The following is a 15,054-nucleotide window of genomic DNA, read 5'->3' on the forward strand; positions in this document are numbered from 1 at the left end:
TAAGGTTTAATTGTGTTCTACTCAGGGGATTTTCTGAAATGCTAAATGAGGTTTAGAACAGCTGTTTCAGGAGCTGCTCTGGTGGCACTGCTATTACCCCTGCATAACCTGTTGCTTTCATTCACTTTTAACCTAGCGTGAAACCTTCAAATGAGGCCAAAATCAGATCATTAACTACTCCTCTGAAGGCTTTTAAATACTGAATTTTTGTATTTTGGAATATGCGTGCCTCTACATTTTCTCAAATCAGTGTATGCTCTTGAAACAGCCAAGTTTAATATTGCAATAAATAGTGTTCCTTAGGCTATTTCTTTTGTCATTCCTATTTAGACCTTAGAAAATATTGTAAAAAATAATTTTGTCCATAAAATGTACAGACACACATTGGTTGTGCTCAATTTCTATTTGTTTGCATTTGGTTACTACTTGAAGTATTGAACTTTATTGGTACAAATGCTTTGGAAAGTGAATTTTCAGCTTATAAAAGCTGAACCATTTGCAAAAGCAAAACTTAAATTTACAAATATAAACACTTATCCAGGAAGCATTTCTCTGTATAATTGGTTTAAACCAACAATTGGTACATTGTCTGACTCATAAAAATGAGGCAAGAAACATACATTTTCAAAAGGTCCTTGGCAACAGATGGAGCTTCAAACTGATGTTTGTACAGGAAATGCAACTATTACAGACAGAAATAAACCTGCTTCTGCATTTGAGACAATTAAGATAGAAGCCACATTTCAAGTTATTCCTGGTGTGTGATTCATTCACATTCCTCTGTGATCTTAACCTTGAGGGGCTTTTATTGTGTTCTAGAGAAATTATTCCTGTGCTCTCTACAAACACATTAGGGCTTGGAAATGTTGCTACTCCTGCTTCATCTCTGAACTCTTCACTGACATTTCCATTTAAAGAGAATCTGTAGCAGATATTCAGGAGCACATTCACACTTATTTTACACAAAGCCAAAATTGCACAGTTTCCACATTAGTACGAGAACCACAGCCTTGGTACTTGCTGTGATTTTCTCTTTTTGAAGCCAGTAAAAATTGAAATTTAGAAAGCAGTCTCATGCACTGTGCCTTGAATAACGTTAAACCGTATTTTTACACTGATTCATTAAAGTGTCTCTATTTTATGTTCTATTCACTTTGACCCTCCACCCACATTTTAATTCTAAGACAAGCCCTGCATGCATTGCATAATACATCACATAGGCAGGAGGTCTTCCATCTTAAACAGCCTCATGCAGTTGCTGCTTTCACTTTACAAACCAGGGCAAATATTCAGGAAAACGTTATATTGCTCTTTTAATTCCTCCTCAGCTAATATCAACTTTAGTTAAGGGGCAGCATTTTCTCATATGGATTAGATCCCTTTGTTGATTCCCACCGCAGTCACTGCATGAACCAGGGTAAATTTCAGTTTGGCAGGCTGCTGGCACTCTCACTGCTTTTTTTTGTCAAAAAATATTTCCAGTTACAGAACAGATACCACCTCTGAAATATTTTGGCATCATATTCCAACAACCTTTCCTTTTTTTTTTTTTCATCTGTCCCAATCATTTCTAGTCCTAAGTGTTTACGAAATAATTGGTTTATTTCATTGTGCAACTAGTTTAATGGCTTGCTTTAAATTGGTTTAGTAAAAAACCTTTTCAGCACCGTGCAGGAAAAACACAAGACAGGTTTGTCTGGACGGATTCTGTTCTTGTCTTCCTCAGTAATTCCCACAGCTGTTACTGAGAACAAAATGTCCCCATCAGTTGGAAGTCTCATAACAGCAACACCATTGACGCATAGGAATAATGCTGAAATGTGTCTTTTTTGCATCAAACAGAAACAGAGTGTAATGTTCTGCTATTATGATATTAGTAATTTACATTTTAAAAGTTATAATATAGGATGTGAGTGGTGAGTCTTAATTTATTCCTACCCAGCCTACAGCTGGAATGAACTCTGTGAAATATCCTGTATTAATTTATTGCTACTGTTTAAGCAACAGGTGAGTTACAGCTGAACATTACCAGAAAATTACTGATCTAATCTGAGATACTGTGTAAATTCCAATCACTCATGCTGAGTAATGATGAATAAAGGATGAAACAGAGTTCGTGAGATTTTCAGGAGTAAGAAAACTGTCCTGATTTAAAAAGGAGGAAAAAAGAAGTTGGTTTGTTTTGGCAAAAGACATAGTCATTCTTTAAGGGTAGAGGGGAATGGAAGAGAATTTAGGGAAAAATGCTGGCCCAAAATTTGACAAGTGTGACCTGGCTAGAAATTAGAAGTCTGCACATCAGAACTGAGATTCACTGCAGGGCAGTGTTCTACCTCTTCTAAAGAAGGTTTGCTGAAAGTGTTGCTGCCTGTGACTGGCTACGACACAGCAAAACATCATTTAACTCTAATACAGAAACACATTTGAAATCCTTAGCAATGTTTTGTAGTGAGTGTTAACACAATATTCATGTGTCGGGCATTTGGAGCAGACTGAGGCCAGTTCTGACTCCTCAGAATGAATTGCTGAGTTTCATTTTGTAGAGCTTAACACTACTTGACCCTCTTGTACCCCTGTTAACATACTGCTTGCTCTTAAAGCATAGGGAAATGTTGGAAAAGCTGAAACTGGTACAACAAACTAATTAAGAGTAACAGCAGATGAGCTGAAATCTGTCCTGTTCATGGACCATAATGTCACAGGTTGCTCAGTGCTGGCAGTAACTGCAGCAGAAATGGTGTTTTTCCTCTCTAGGGAAAAGGGCAGCATGACTGGGACGAGTGTGACCCCAGTGGCTCAGGGTTCAATTGTTAATTTAACCCCTGGATGCCTCTGCCTGTGATAACACAGCCCCTTTATGGAACCCGGCAGCTCCCTTGGAACTCAAAGGGTTTCAGTTCCCCACATTTCTAATTCAGCCACCTTATAATGAGCTTTGTGTTCACATGTGATGTGCCTAAAGCTGCACTGCTTTATCCAATTTGATATTATGAGGTTGTTAATAAAAAAAAGGAGGCACTTTTTTCTAAATAACTCTGCATTTCAAGGGAAACCCCCTTCCCCACAGCCAAGTGCAAAGCAGCAGCAAGGTCACTTAGCCCAGGTGGCCTTTTCTCTCTCACTGTTCAATCCTGGGTGAAATATATGCTGTCAGCCCCTGAGATTAATAGTTCTATTTGCTGTTCAGTACATTTGAAAAATCTCCTGTTATTAATGTAATTTGGGAAGGACTTACAGTTCTCAAGGCCTTTTTGAGAGTCTGTACATGTGCTGGTAAGGCTCTTTCTAACATCTTATAAAAGGCAACATAACATGGCAAATTTATCCCTGTATAATTGTGCTCAGAAATATAGGACTGGCATATTTCTCATTCAATAATTATCCCTTATAGCTCTATTTGCTCTCACTTTACTTGCTTTAATTAAAAATAATTATCTGAAGATCAGAGAGGCATTAAGTCTTGCTTCAGAATTAGTAAAATATTCCCGTTATTCTGGATGAGTCATATATTATTTTGTTCATTAAGGAGAAACATGATCTTGTGTCACCAGTAGCTTTAAAGCAGTTTTCACCTTACCTTTGGGTGCTCTGGTAGAGATTGTACATCTGTAAGATATCAGCAAAGTTTCTCAGGTCTCCTTCTAATAGGACAATGTCTAGATCAGTTAGTGCAATTTTTTACTTCAAGCAGTAGGCATGGATACTGAAATTGAAACTGTTTACATCCTTTTGTTATGCTGGTGTAACAGGCAATTGCATTATACTCCAAAAACTCCTGGTCACTGGACATGAGACAACATTTTAGCTGTCATTTTAGTGAATTCCTTTTAGTTTGTAATACATGCATTATTACAAGGTAGGCTCTAACATTAAAATCCATTAAAAACTACATTTCCTTATAGCCTTATGTTTTTCAGTATCTTGTATGCAGCAGGTAACAAGGGCAGCTTGGATTTTCTGTACATGTAAACTGAATATATTCCTGCCTTCACCTTAACTCTGTGGCTTGGCAAGTTCTCTCACCAGCTACCTCACTACTGTGGGATGGATCCCATCAGAGCCCACAGAGCCATGAGTATCCAACTGTGTTGTCATTTTATTGCAAAGTTCCATACCTTCTTGGTGATTTCTCATGGGTATCTCCCCATAGCACTGACTCCTTCTTCACAGCACAGCCACCAAAGTCCATCTCTCTCCTCACCCAGCTAACCCACTCTTTTGTAGCACCCATCCTCACTGGACACAGCTGTGCCCTGTTAAGGGCAGGCCTGTTCCTACTCTTTGGGGATTGGCACAGCTGCAACTCCTCAGGGGTGAGATTGCCTTCTGCACTCTTCTCTTACATTCTATCCCCTCCACACAGCTGGCAGAGCACATCAACAACCACCCCCTGGTTACAGGGGCTACACTCAATTCCCCATCCCCATGGTCCAGCTCTGGGGGCTGGGTATCCTCAGGACAACTGGCCCTGACATTAAAGACTGAGAAATGAATGCATTAAGCACCACTGGATTTTCTTCCCCATCCCCTGTCACTGCACCACTCTCTGCTTTCAACAAATGAAGGCCTCGTCTTTCTTAGCAATCCCTTCCCTTTCCTAACCCTCCCTTGAACTGCCTTCCCTTGCCCAACCCTTCCTTGCATTTCCCAGCCTCCCTTGTCCCTTCCTTGCCTTCCCCTCTCCTTCCTTTCCTGCACCTCCCGGCCTTGCCAAGCCCAACCTTCCCATGCCCTGCCCCACCAACACCTCCCCTGCCTTGTTTCCCCTTTCCTGCATACCTATCCCAGCCCCATAGTCATTTCAGCTCCATCCCAAAAGCTTTATTTCCCTGCCAGCTCTGCCGTTTCAGCTCCGGCTCTGCATTTATCAACGTTGGCAGGTGAAGCTACTCCAGGTTCTCAGGGCAGGATCTTCAGTTTGGCTCCAGCAGCTCCACAACATTTCCTGCATTCGTGCTTGGTATCCCTCTGGGGTCTAGAGGCCCCAAAGCCTCTCCTGCAGTCCCTTCCCCACAGGATTATTTCACCTCCACATCACTTTGGGGCTGGCTCCTGCCCCAGGGTGAACACAATTGGTGTTTCAGCCTTACCACCTTTATTTAATAAGCATCATGGATCAAGTAACGGGAAAAGAAAAAAAAAAAACAACAAACAAGTACTAAAAATACAGTAATGCCATTGTATAACACATTAATAGAATAATAACTAGAACACTAAAATAACATAAGGTGGTAGGAGGAGAAAATAAAAGTTGAACAAAGTAATAATAAAGTGAAACGGTTTTATTGCCCTTACTTTTCATACTACTTTAACCTCCGCAACCGCGCGGGGCCACATGCCAGCCCTCTCCCTCAGGGAGCCTCCTCCCCTGGGCAGCGGCCGCTTCCCCCGCCGTGCTGAAGGCCCCGCACTAGCCGCTGCCGCACTGCCCCGCAAGGCGGAGCAGGCGGCTCACGGCCGCTCCTCCGCTGGGCACTCCGGGGACCGGGCCGGGTCAGCACCACGGCGCCGGGACAGCGCCCGCCCGAGCCCGCAGTCCCGGCTCAGCGGCGCTCCCGGGTGGCACAGGAGGCACACCGCGCACCACTACAGCCCCACAGCTTCACGGAGAACCGCGCCCACACGCGCACATTTATAGTGCACGGCACAGCCAGCCCCGTCCCGCCCCGCCAATCCCAGCCCGAGGCAGAGCCCAGCCCCCGGCCCCGCCAATCGCGGCCCGCCTGCTCCTCTCCCCGAGCCCCGCTCCTCTCAGGCCTCGCCCCCAGGTCGCCGCCACTCCGGGGGGACGACCCTGCCCACTCCTCGCCGCTCGCTCCTACCCCCGGGAGAACTCCCGGCCGGGGCGTGAACGGGAGCTCCCGCCGGCCCTTCCCGGGCCCCAACAGCTCGGCCGCGCCGGCTCCAGAAGCCGCGGCGGCATCAGCGGGAGCTGCGCCTCAGGAGAGCCGGCTGAGGGGCAGGGCTGAGCGAACAGGGCTCGGCGGGCCGGTTGAAAGGGAGGCTGTGATTGGGCGGAGCGGAGGAAGGCGGGCCGGGATTGGCGGGGCCGCAGGGTGGGCGGGGCCGCAGGGTGGGCGGGGCTTGGGGGGCCCGGGGCCCGCACTGCGAGCGGGACGGGCGGAATGGAGGCCGTGAGGGAGCGGGGCTGAGCTGAGCTGGGCGGGGAGCGAGCTCTGCACTGTTCTGCATTTCTGCAGGGAAAAACAGTTCCCATTTCTGTTCCCAAAGCTGCTGTACCGCAACTTCTGTTCCTCCTTTTTTACACATGATCCAACTCTCCCAGACAAAATTCCACACAAAAATCAGAACATATTCCATACGCACGAATTTTGTAAATACATTATCTGCAGTTAGTTTTAAGATATGATGGGTTCGTGTAACTCCTGGGCAACTTTTACACCTTTGACATGACTTACTGAAGAGACTGGTTTGTTTTGGGGTTTTGGTTTTTTTTCAGAATGTATGGAAGAAATTATTCATGTGGTAGCATATAAAAGATTGCATTTTAAATAAGGAGCAAACAAAACGTGGCAATCTTTCCTGAGAGAAGACCAGAGGTGTTGCTATGGAAATTATTCCAATTTATGATCCACTGCAACAACAAACATTTAATTTGTGATTTTTTTTTTTTTTGTCCCACCTCTAGATCTCACTGGAATCTTGCAAATATACTCAGGAGTACTGCATTATGATTTCATAGACTTCACAGATGTACTATTTTTTGTCACAGTTTTTAAAAATAGAATAGCTAAATTTAAATTTGAACAGCTCTGAAGTTTGAGGTAGCTCATGTCACATGCTGAACTTTTAGTTAAAATCCTTGTTTTATTAAAAGAGGGGTTTGTGTAGTGGTAGAAGAAGGAATATAATTCCAGAAATATGTAGTTAATTTTCTGCTTTGTTGCCCTGCCATTTCATGCAATAGAAGAACTTTTGAGACGTATATTGACATTAAAGAGCCAATCTTTGAACCTATGCTTAAAAGATTTACCCATGCTTGAGAGCTCAGATTGTAGCCTAGAGCCACATTTCCTGTGCAGCCTTTGTACAACCTTCCATTATTCTGTTTACAAAAAATTTATTCAAAAATGAAGTTTCATGACAGCAGCCATATTGAGATTATTTCCAATGAATTAATTGCAAATTGCTTTTGTTTATTCACTATGCTATGATAGCAATTATCATTCCCACTTCTGCAACTCAGGGCTTTTAAAAATTTCAAAAATGCCCATTTTTGAAAGCCTACTTTTCACATTCCAATTGTGTTTTCTGGAGGAAGGTCAATTGAGAAGAAGAATTTTAGTTGACAGTTTGGTTTGTTTTGTTTTTTTTTAGCAAAATCTAAACTTCCATTACTGGTTAAATAGAAAGTTAATATTTCCAGTAAAGAAGAAATATTAGCAAGGAGGCATTCTGAGCATAGATTTTTATATAGATCAATTTCCTCCTCTGTTTGAGGCAATGAGAAGAATTGATTTTAAATAAGGATATTTAAGATGGGAAATTTTTCACCAGAAGACACAACATGTAGTTGGAACAATAATTGCAATATTTGCCTTAAAGTCCAATTATAAAGCTAATCCAAACATCAGCATTTCATTTTGTTATTTTCATTAGAAACTCACTTCATTTTACTGAAATATTTATTTTTTAAAAATCTATTATGAGTTGTTCATTTCTACATTGGGTTTTTTTATTTGCATAATATTACCTATAGCAGCAATGTAGATAATACTCCAGTATTATAAAATTGGATATTAAGGAAAAATATGGGTATACAGCACTTTTATACAGCATTAATTCAGCTTTGCTGTGGGTGGACCTCATTAAAATCTCGGATAGTGGCTTGCTAATGTTTGCAAAGTGGCATAGATCAGCTGTAAGAATCTCTGGACCCTTGTTAATATAAATAGTACTGCTTTCCCCAAAAAAACTCTTTGGATTCAGTGAATTTTTTATTCTAATAAGTATTTCTGCATCAGATAAATAAACTACTAGCATTGTACATGACTTATCTTTTCTTCTATCTCATTCTTTTCTTATATATATGCAGTCTAAAAAGACTTAAATCCCTGGATTATTTTTTTCAGTTGTATTGATGGTTTACATTTTGAAAAACAGCAATGACATTGTAGTACATTTTAAAAAATCTACATTCTTTTGAATGCAGTCTGCTGAAGCGCAATTTTAAAAGCCACATAATTTCTTACCTTTTCTTTATTATTCCACTTTATTCATGAACAGACTTTCTCAAATAGTTAGCTGGGATTTCTGGCACTTGGGCACTTGGATATACTTGTGTACATCCCCTGGATAAGTGATGTACAGAAAGAGTAAGCAACAAAATTAGCTGGGGAGCAGAATAGCTCAAATATTCTGCAATGCTGCAAATATTCAAAGTAAGATTCTTTTGTTGTTGTTGTTGTTTTCAATATATTAGTCAGACTAAAAACTAGTTTTCTTCTAGGTGAGTTACTTAAAAGTTCTTTAGCTTGGGATAAGTTTTGGGGAATTAGGAATGTGGCCGTATCCAACTATGCCAGAAAGAGAGTTCCACCTTTTGAATTAGTAAAGTCTCGGAATATTCACCCTGGAAATCAAGAACTCACATTTCTTCACAGCAAGCTTTGGGTTGGCTTTTGTCACTGTTGAGGCAGAGATGACACAAAGTCAGATCAGAAGGCAAAGTGGCATAAGCCCTGTTTAGTCTAGCCTCTCTTCTTTTATAGCATAGTTCACTACAGCTGGACCTGATAGGTCATTTAATCAATGCATTTCACCTGACTGGCTAATTAACAAGACACCCATTTATCAACAATCTTGTGAGAAGAACAGAAAAACAGCAATCAGAAAAACACCTGCAAGTTGTTTTTAATAATTGGCTTTCATGGTTTATCTCCAGCTCCCTACAGCTTCCCAGGCTGATTCTGGGTAAACTTATCCAGCTTTCTCTGTCTCTGACCAGGCTGTCACATCCCCAGGATTTGAGTTGGTGACTGGAATAATTTTGATATTCTGGCCCTTGGCATTCTCTTCTGCCCATTGCTCAGTCCTAGTCAAGGCTTTGAGTATTTTAATGCTCTTGGTTTACTCAGTACTCAGTGCTGAGCCAGTGAGGCTCAGTGAGGCCTTCAAGTTACACAGTAAATGCAGAGTAAGAACAACAGGCACTCTGCTAAAAGTGTGTTTGGCTTCCTTCCCTCTCAGCTGGGCGGGACAGAAAAGTTTCCCAACCACTCAGGTTTTGATGTATTTACTGGCATACACAAGATGGCCATTAGTGTTGATCAGAGGCACTTTTTTTTTCTGGTTTTGTTCGATTTCTTTTTAAAATGTTGTCATTTACAAAGAGATAAACAGTCTGTAAATGTAAATTCATAGGATTTTTTACAGTTCTGACAACAACTATAAACAACTAAGGCTTCTCAAATCACTCATTAAAATTTAAAGTTCAGTGATCAGTGCATCCACTTAGTAAACATACCTTTTTGTACAAGCTTTTAGCCCTCATCTCATATTAGCATTCACGTAGAATCATTACTGAAGTATTCTAAATATATATTTTAAATGAAGCTTTTAAAAGCTTCTTCTGGCTTTTAAGTTTATACCCTTCAAATTAATAACAGGTCTTCCATTATGTGACATCATGTTTTGCAATGTTTGTTTTTAAAATGTTTTTCTTTCCGTGTATTTTTAACTTTTAATGCAGTTAAAAATAAGAATTGTTAAAGTTGCTTCCCAAATGGAAAGCTTTCTTTTGTTTGGCCACAATATAAAGAGGACACTTAAGAAGAACAATGCAATTCCTTTTATTGCTTACATATTGTTAAAATTTCAATCTAATAAAGCCTAATTTTTTGCACAGCAGTGTTTTCTTTAATTCTGTGTCTTGCTCCAGCAAGACCAATCTACCTTTAAACCCTGCTGTGATACCCATGGCCTTGTTAAGCCTTGCTACATATACAGTCTTCAGCTTTCCTCAGAAAGAGATTATCAGGGTTATTCCAGCCTGATGGATAGGTGCCCTGAGAATAGATAGGTATTTTCTTCAACAGAGAATTGTAGCATGATATTGGAGGTGGAAATAATATATAACTGTCCATTTAAGTCTATCTTATCTTTTTTTTTTTTTTTTAACTTAAACTGAAATAATATTTTTGCTCTAGGGTCAGCTTTTAAAAGGGATTTTATGAGCAGGTCATTCCACTTTGCTGGATTCTGCAGAACTGAGGTATCTCTTCATTGCAGATTTGTTACTAAGAATGCACTTGTTCCAGAATTTGCTTACCCATAGTTTTGTCACTACTAAAACAAATGCTGTTCCAAGATCCTCCTGTGAACTTAAAACAAGTATCCATTGCCTAGACAATCTATGATTTCCTTTTCACCCTTGTCTGTATATCTGAAAAGTTAGTTTTATACGCAATGCTTACAGCTCTCCCTTTATCGTTACCTGTCTTGATCTGGATGGTGATCTTGATTTGAACCTTAATAAGGAAGATTAAATAGAAGAAATGAAGCTCAAAAAGAGCCTTGGCAGACACGCAGCTGAACGTGCACACAGAGAGATAATTGCTTTCATTTCTTCACCTGCTCATCTCTTCACTGATGTTTTCAGGGGATGTTCACAGCCCAGGGCTGCAGCAAGTGGCTGGGATTGGACTGAGAGCTGAGCCCAGAGCTCTGGTGTTCCATAAAGCCTCTCTGAGTGACTTTGTGTGTCTGAATACCTTATCTATGGACAGAGAGACACACATATGCAAATGTATGTACACGTTTACAAGGTTTTTTTCCAAAATCTATCAAATTTTATGTATATTGATATCGCTGCACAAGAATGTGTTTAAACATAATAAACATTCAGGGTTAAGTGCTTCAGCTTCTCATCATGCCTCCAGTTCTGACCATTAGAAATGGGTAGAATTTGGCAATTTGGGTTCACTGTATAATCACTCAGCCATAGTCACCATAATTGATAATGAATGTTGAACTGAAGGTGAAAATTAGGAGCAAATCTTCAACATTTGGTCTTGAGTGACTATGGTTTATCTCCTATTTTAAATTTTTTTTCCTTTTTAATTAAAAAATCAAACTAATTGTCACCATTTGAGAAAGCCAGTAGGAATGTGGGGTTTAGCACTGAGATGAAATGATCCTTTTTCCTTCACTCAGCTGTGTTCCTCTGTTTGCAATGAGTAACAAACCTTTTTTTAGCTGTCTCACAAACATACACTTGCAGATGCACTTGCAGTTCTAATCCCTTATGAGAGATAAGCTCCCCAATTCTATCTGAGTTCCAATAATAGGTGTTTTCAGACAGCAGGCTTGGGAAGCCAATTTGGCTAATCATGGCTATCCAGCCTGTCTGCCAGAGAGGTTAATCAGTAATTCTTGCTAACCTGAATGCTGCATGGTCAAGATTGTTTCTCAGCCAAAAGAACATAAACAAACAGGGTTTTTGTCATCTTCTACATGAACTATGTACTGATGTCATGGAAAACAGCTTCACAGGTAAGAAACTTTAATTCACAACCAAATTCTGTGGTCAAAACTGACAAAAAAAGATGAATCCATGATGATGCTTCAGTGAACTCCCAGGTTTCTGGTTGGCTGTGCCCAGGGTACAGTTACTGCATGGGCAGGAACATGGCCCAAAGCTCCTCTCACACACATGGACGCCTCTCACTCAAGAGAGCCAGCAGATTGAGCTGTTCCAGCCAAAGGGCCAAAGAACCCCTCAGGGGGATCCGGCAGAAAAACAATAATTCACCACAGAGTGAGGAGTGAGGGCCTTGGCTCCCATCAGTCCCAGTGGGTGTTGCCCCCCTCCCCAGGGGACACTTCCCTTCACAGCCCTGTGCTCCAGGGAAAACTGCACTGCTGGTGCTCTGTAGGAATGTGCCCCCTGGTCACAGAGTGACAAAATTATCCCTCATCTCCTAAAAAAGGAAAAGAGCTCTGAAGTTTCTCTCCTCAATTTGGTAAAAAGACACCTCGTAGGACTTGGGGGACTTCACCTCAAACTTAAGGATAGCCGTTTGGACAGAAGCCAAAAAGTCCTGTAAGCAATTTACTAGAAAAAGAAAATAACAAAAGGAGATAACCACTTTTATGAGGTGTTTTACCAGGAGTGAGAGCCTCTTGCCCTGGCTCAGTTTTTCTCTGTAAAGAGCTTTGTTATTTTGCCTTATATTAAAACTTTTCTGTTTCCAACACTGCCACAGAAGCCATCCTGCTGATTTTATGCCATCTGAGCTATCTCGTGTGATATAGATCTCCAAGAGCTTATAGGACCTGGCTGGAGGAGACCCTTACATCAGTGCTCCAACACAGCTGCTCTAGGCAGTGTTCCCTTCCCCTGGGCAGGAGAACATCTCCTGCTTGGCTTCCAGCAGATCCTCTGCTTCGAAGGCTGAGCTCTGTCCAAGGTTAATGCATCTCAGCCCTGGTGATTGGATCAGGCTGTTATAAGCTCCATGATTCATCCCATCTTATGTTGCTGTCATGCTCTGTGGAGAAAATGTGCCAAGAATTTGTGTGCTTTGCTGTCCATGCCCAGTGCACCGTAAGCTTTAGGGGTCCTTCTGCCATCTTGCGCCTTACAGGACCATGCACATGGACCATGTCCATGTAGGTCCTACAGGACCTGCTCAGCAGTTGGGAATGAGCCTCTTCTGTGGAGAATGTCCTGCTAAGAACAGTCACTGCAGAATGATCTGTCATGTTAGTAACGTGCCTTTAGTTTGTGCCCAGACTGCTGCAGACACTTGTTTATTTTTTCTTCTTCTCCCTCTGATTTTTGTTTTAGAGTTTGCTTCTACTGAGGTCTCATATTCTCTCAGCTGGGTTTTGTTTAGCAGCTCAAAATAACAGGGCCAGCAATGCCTGGAGTTACCTGAGAACAAGATTTCTCCTTCTAAGCTTTAGAAATAAGCAACACCTGTATTCTGTCCATTCACTTTCTTACATTGTTTCCTAGATCAAAATCTGTGCATCTAAAGGTCACTGAATTACTTGATATGTGAATGTGCAGTTGTTTTCTCTCACTCTGCTGCTGTTCTTGCTAAATAGAGCACTCTTTCCTTGCTTGAATTTGGGAATCCACATTACAGCTTTTCAACATGACCAGGACTGGATTCCCTCAGATGCAGCTTCACAGGGCCAGGGCTGGAATCACTCACCCAATTCACCCAGGGGATTCTGTCAGTGGGTGTGCCTGAGGAATCCCATTGCCCTGTCTGGTTTTGTCATTATTACCTGTCTCCCTGGATAGAACCTCGCACTTGCAGAAAAAGCAGAATTTATCTTTTTCTAGAGTAACTGGTATACAGGCCCACCCCTCACAGAACCAGCTTTGTACCAAAAGCTAGGAACTTCATTCTGAGGTGTTTCATGCCTGAGTCTGCTTTGTGCTTCTGGGTAAGTGCCTGAAGAGCTGTTGAGCTGCACTTCTGGGGGAAGCAACAAGGAGAGGGAGAACTCAAGGGAGATGTGAGATCTTGTCAAAATTCTATTTTTACACATCATTCTCTGGTCAGAACATTGTTGCACCATCAGAGCACACCCTCGTGTTCCAGCGCACATTGGCACGTGAGACATATGTTTAAGTTTTCAAAACCCAATATTTTTTTCTATTATTTTATAAAATAACTCTGGATTTTGTTGGATATGCTATTGCTCTTGAAGTAGCCAAAGAGATTTTGTGGTAGAAATGTTTTCTTCCAAATCCTGTGTTGCTTTTAGGGCTGGTATGAAAATTGCCATTCATGATCTGTACAGTAACATTTATCATTAGCTCCAAATCAGTTTTTGCTAATTTTCTGGTTCATTTATCAAGAAAATATTAGTGTCATCAGTGTAGGAGGTTTAATATAGTAGATGTTTTCCAAGATGTATATAAGGCTCTCTATAAAATAAAAAATGTAAGCACAAATGAATAAAGGTGTTCAAAATTTGATGAATTTTACCAGTTCTGTTATATTCAGTACCCAGCTCTGCAGAAACTGTCCTGAAAATTGCAATTAGACACTGGGCCATGAGCTGTTTATCCCAGAGTTGTTTTCAGCATTTTCCCTCAAATTTTTTATAGTATTTTATAGACTCAGGAACCTGTTAGTAGTTAGTTTGATATGGGCTTACCTCTGTTTTCATTGAATTAATACCTAAAAAGGTGAAGTTTCTGTACCCAGTTCAAACAGCAGCCCATAAAAGAAATGGAAGGAAAATTCAGTTTTATGCAGCTTATTATATCTGATAGCCCTTGGAAGAGGACTGAATAAATAACAGTAGACTGAATCAGTTTGTAAACTACATTCAAGAAACTTTAAAATGATGAAATAAATCTCATTCTCTCTGAGGTGATGGTTTGTTTTCCCTTTTTGCCCTTGCAGAGGATGCAAGTCATTTGCTAAGTACAGCAATAGAGTTTTTCTGCAGATTACTTTACCCAAAACAAACAGCCTTTGTTCTTACCTTTCAAGGGTAGGGTAGGTGTGCATGACAGATTCTTGATAAATAAATGCATAATAAAATGTGGCTAGACTTTCTTTTTCCACAATGTATTGTAATATCAAAAAGAGCTTGGCAGATACTTTACCTTTCCTGTGGCAGGTATGCACATAATTATTCCTCATCCTTGCAAATGTAAAAGCAAAAACAAAACCACTTTGTTTCTGGCTGGGATTAAAATTGAAGCTTGCCTTTTGGTGGTGACATGAAGAAAGAATTAATTGTGGTGATATGAATTCCATTTCCTAGCTATTCTACACATTTCATTCACTCAAATTCTGTAACTGTTTTGAAAATAAAATGAAGGGAGGCAGATTTTTTTGAAGCTTCCATAGCTCTAATTACTTTCTAGTGACCTTTTGCTCAAGAACTGTATCCCACTCTTCTTCTTACTTATGTAATGGGGACTGTCACACACAGAAATAATCACATTTCTGTTTTCTTTAGAATTCTGCATAACTAAAATTTAAAAACTTATTTCAAGGACTGAATTAAAAACAGGAGAGGGTGAGATGGGAATTGCAAAGCCACTGGGTAAATTGG

The 15,054-nt window shown here is 40.8% G+C and overlaps 1 long non-coding RNA gene across 2 annotated transcripts; it reads right to left on the reverse strand.

Moving 5' to 3' along the window:
- Positions 1-1,155: 1,155 nt before the first annotated feature.
- LOC132079813 (uncharacterized) lies at positions 1,156-4,184 on the reverse strand. Of its 2 annotated transcripts, none has more exons than XR_009419466.1 (3): positions 4,116-4,184; positions 3,578-3,641; positions 1,156-1,744 (listed from the first exon to the last, which is right to left on the reverse strand). It is a non-coding gene; the product is annotated as an uncharacterized LOC132079813 (long non-coding RNA). The 2 variants fall into 2 exon arrangements; XR_009419465.1 differs by having other exon boundaries at positions 3,578-3,606; positions 4,116-4,167.
- Positions 4,185-15,054: the final 10,870 nt, after the last annotated feature.

The sequence above is a fragment of the Ammospiza nelsoni genome, chromosome 15 (genome assembly GCF_027579445.1).
Source record: "Ammospiza nelsoni isolate bAmmNel1 chromosome 15, bAmmNel1.pri, whole genome shotgun sequence".
In the NCBI taxonomy this organism is placed as follows: Eukaryota; Metazoa; Chordata; class Aves; order Passeriformes; family Passerellidae; genus Ammospiza; species Ammospiza nelsoni.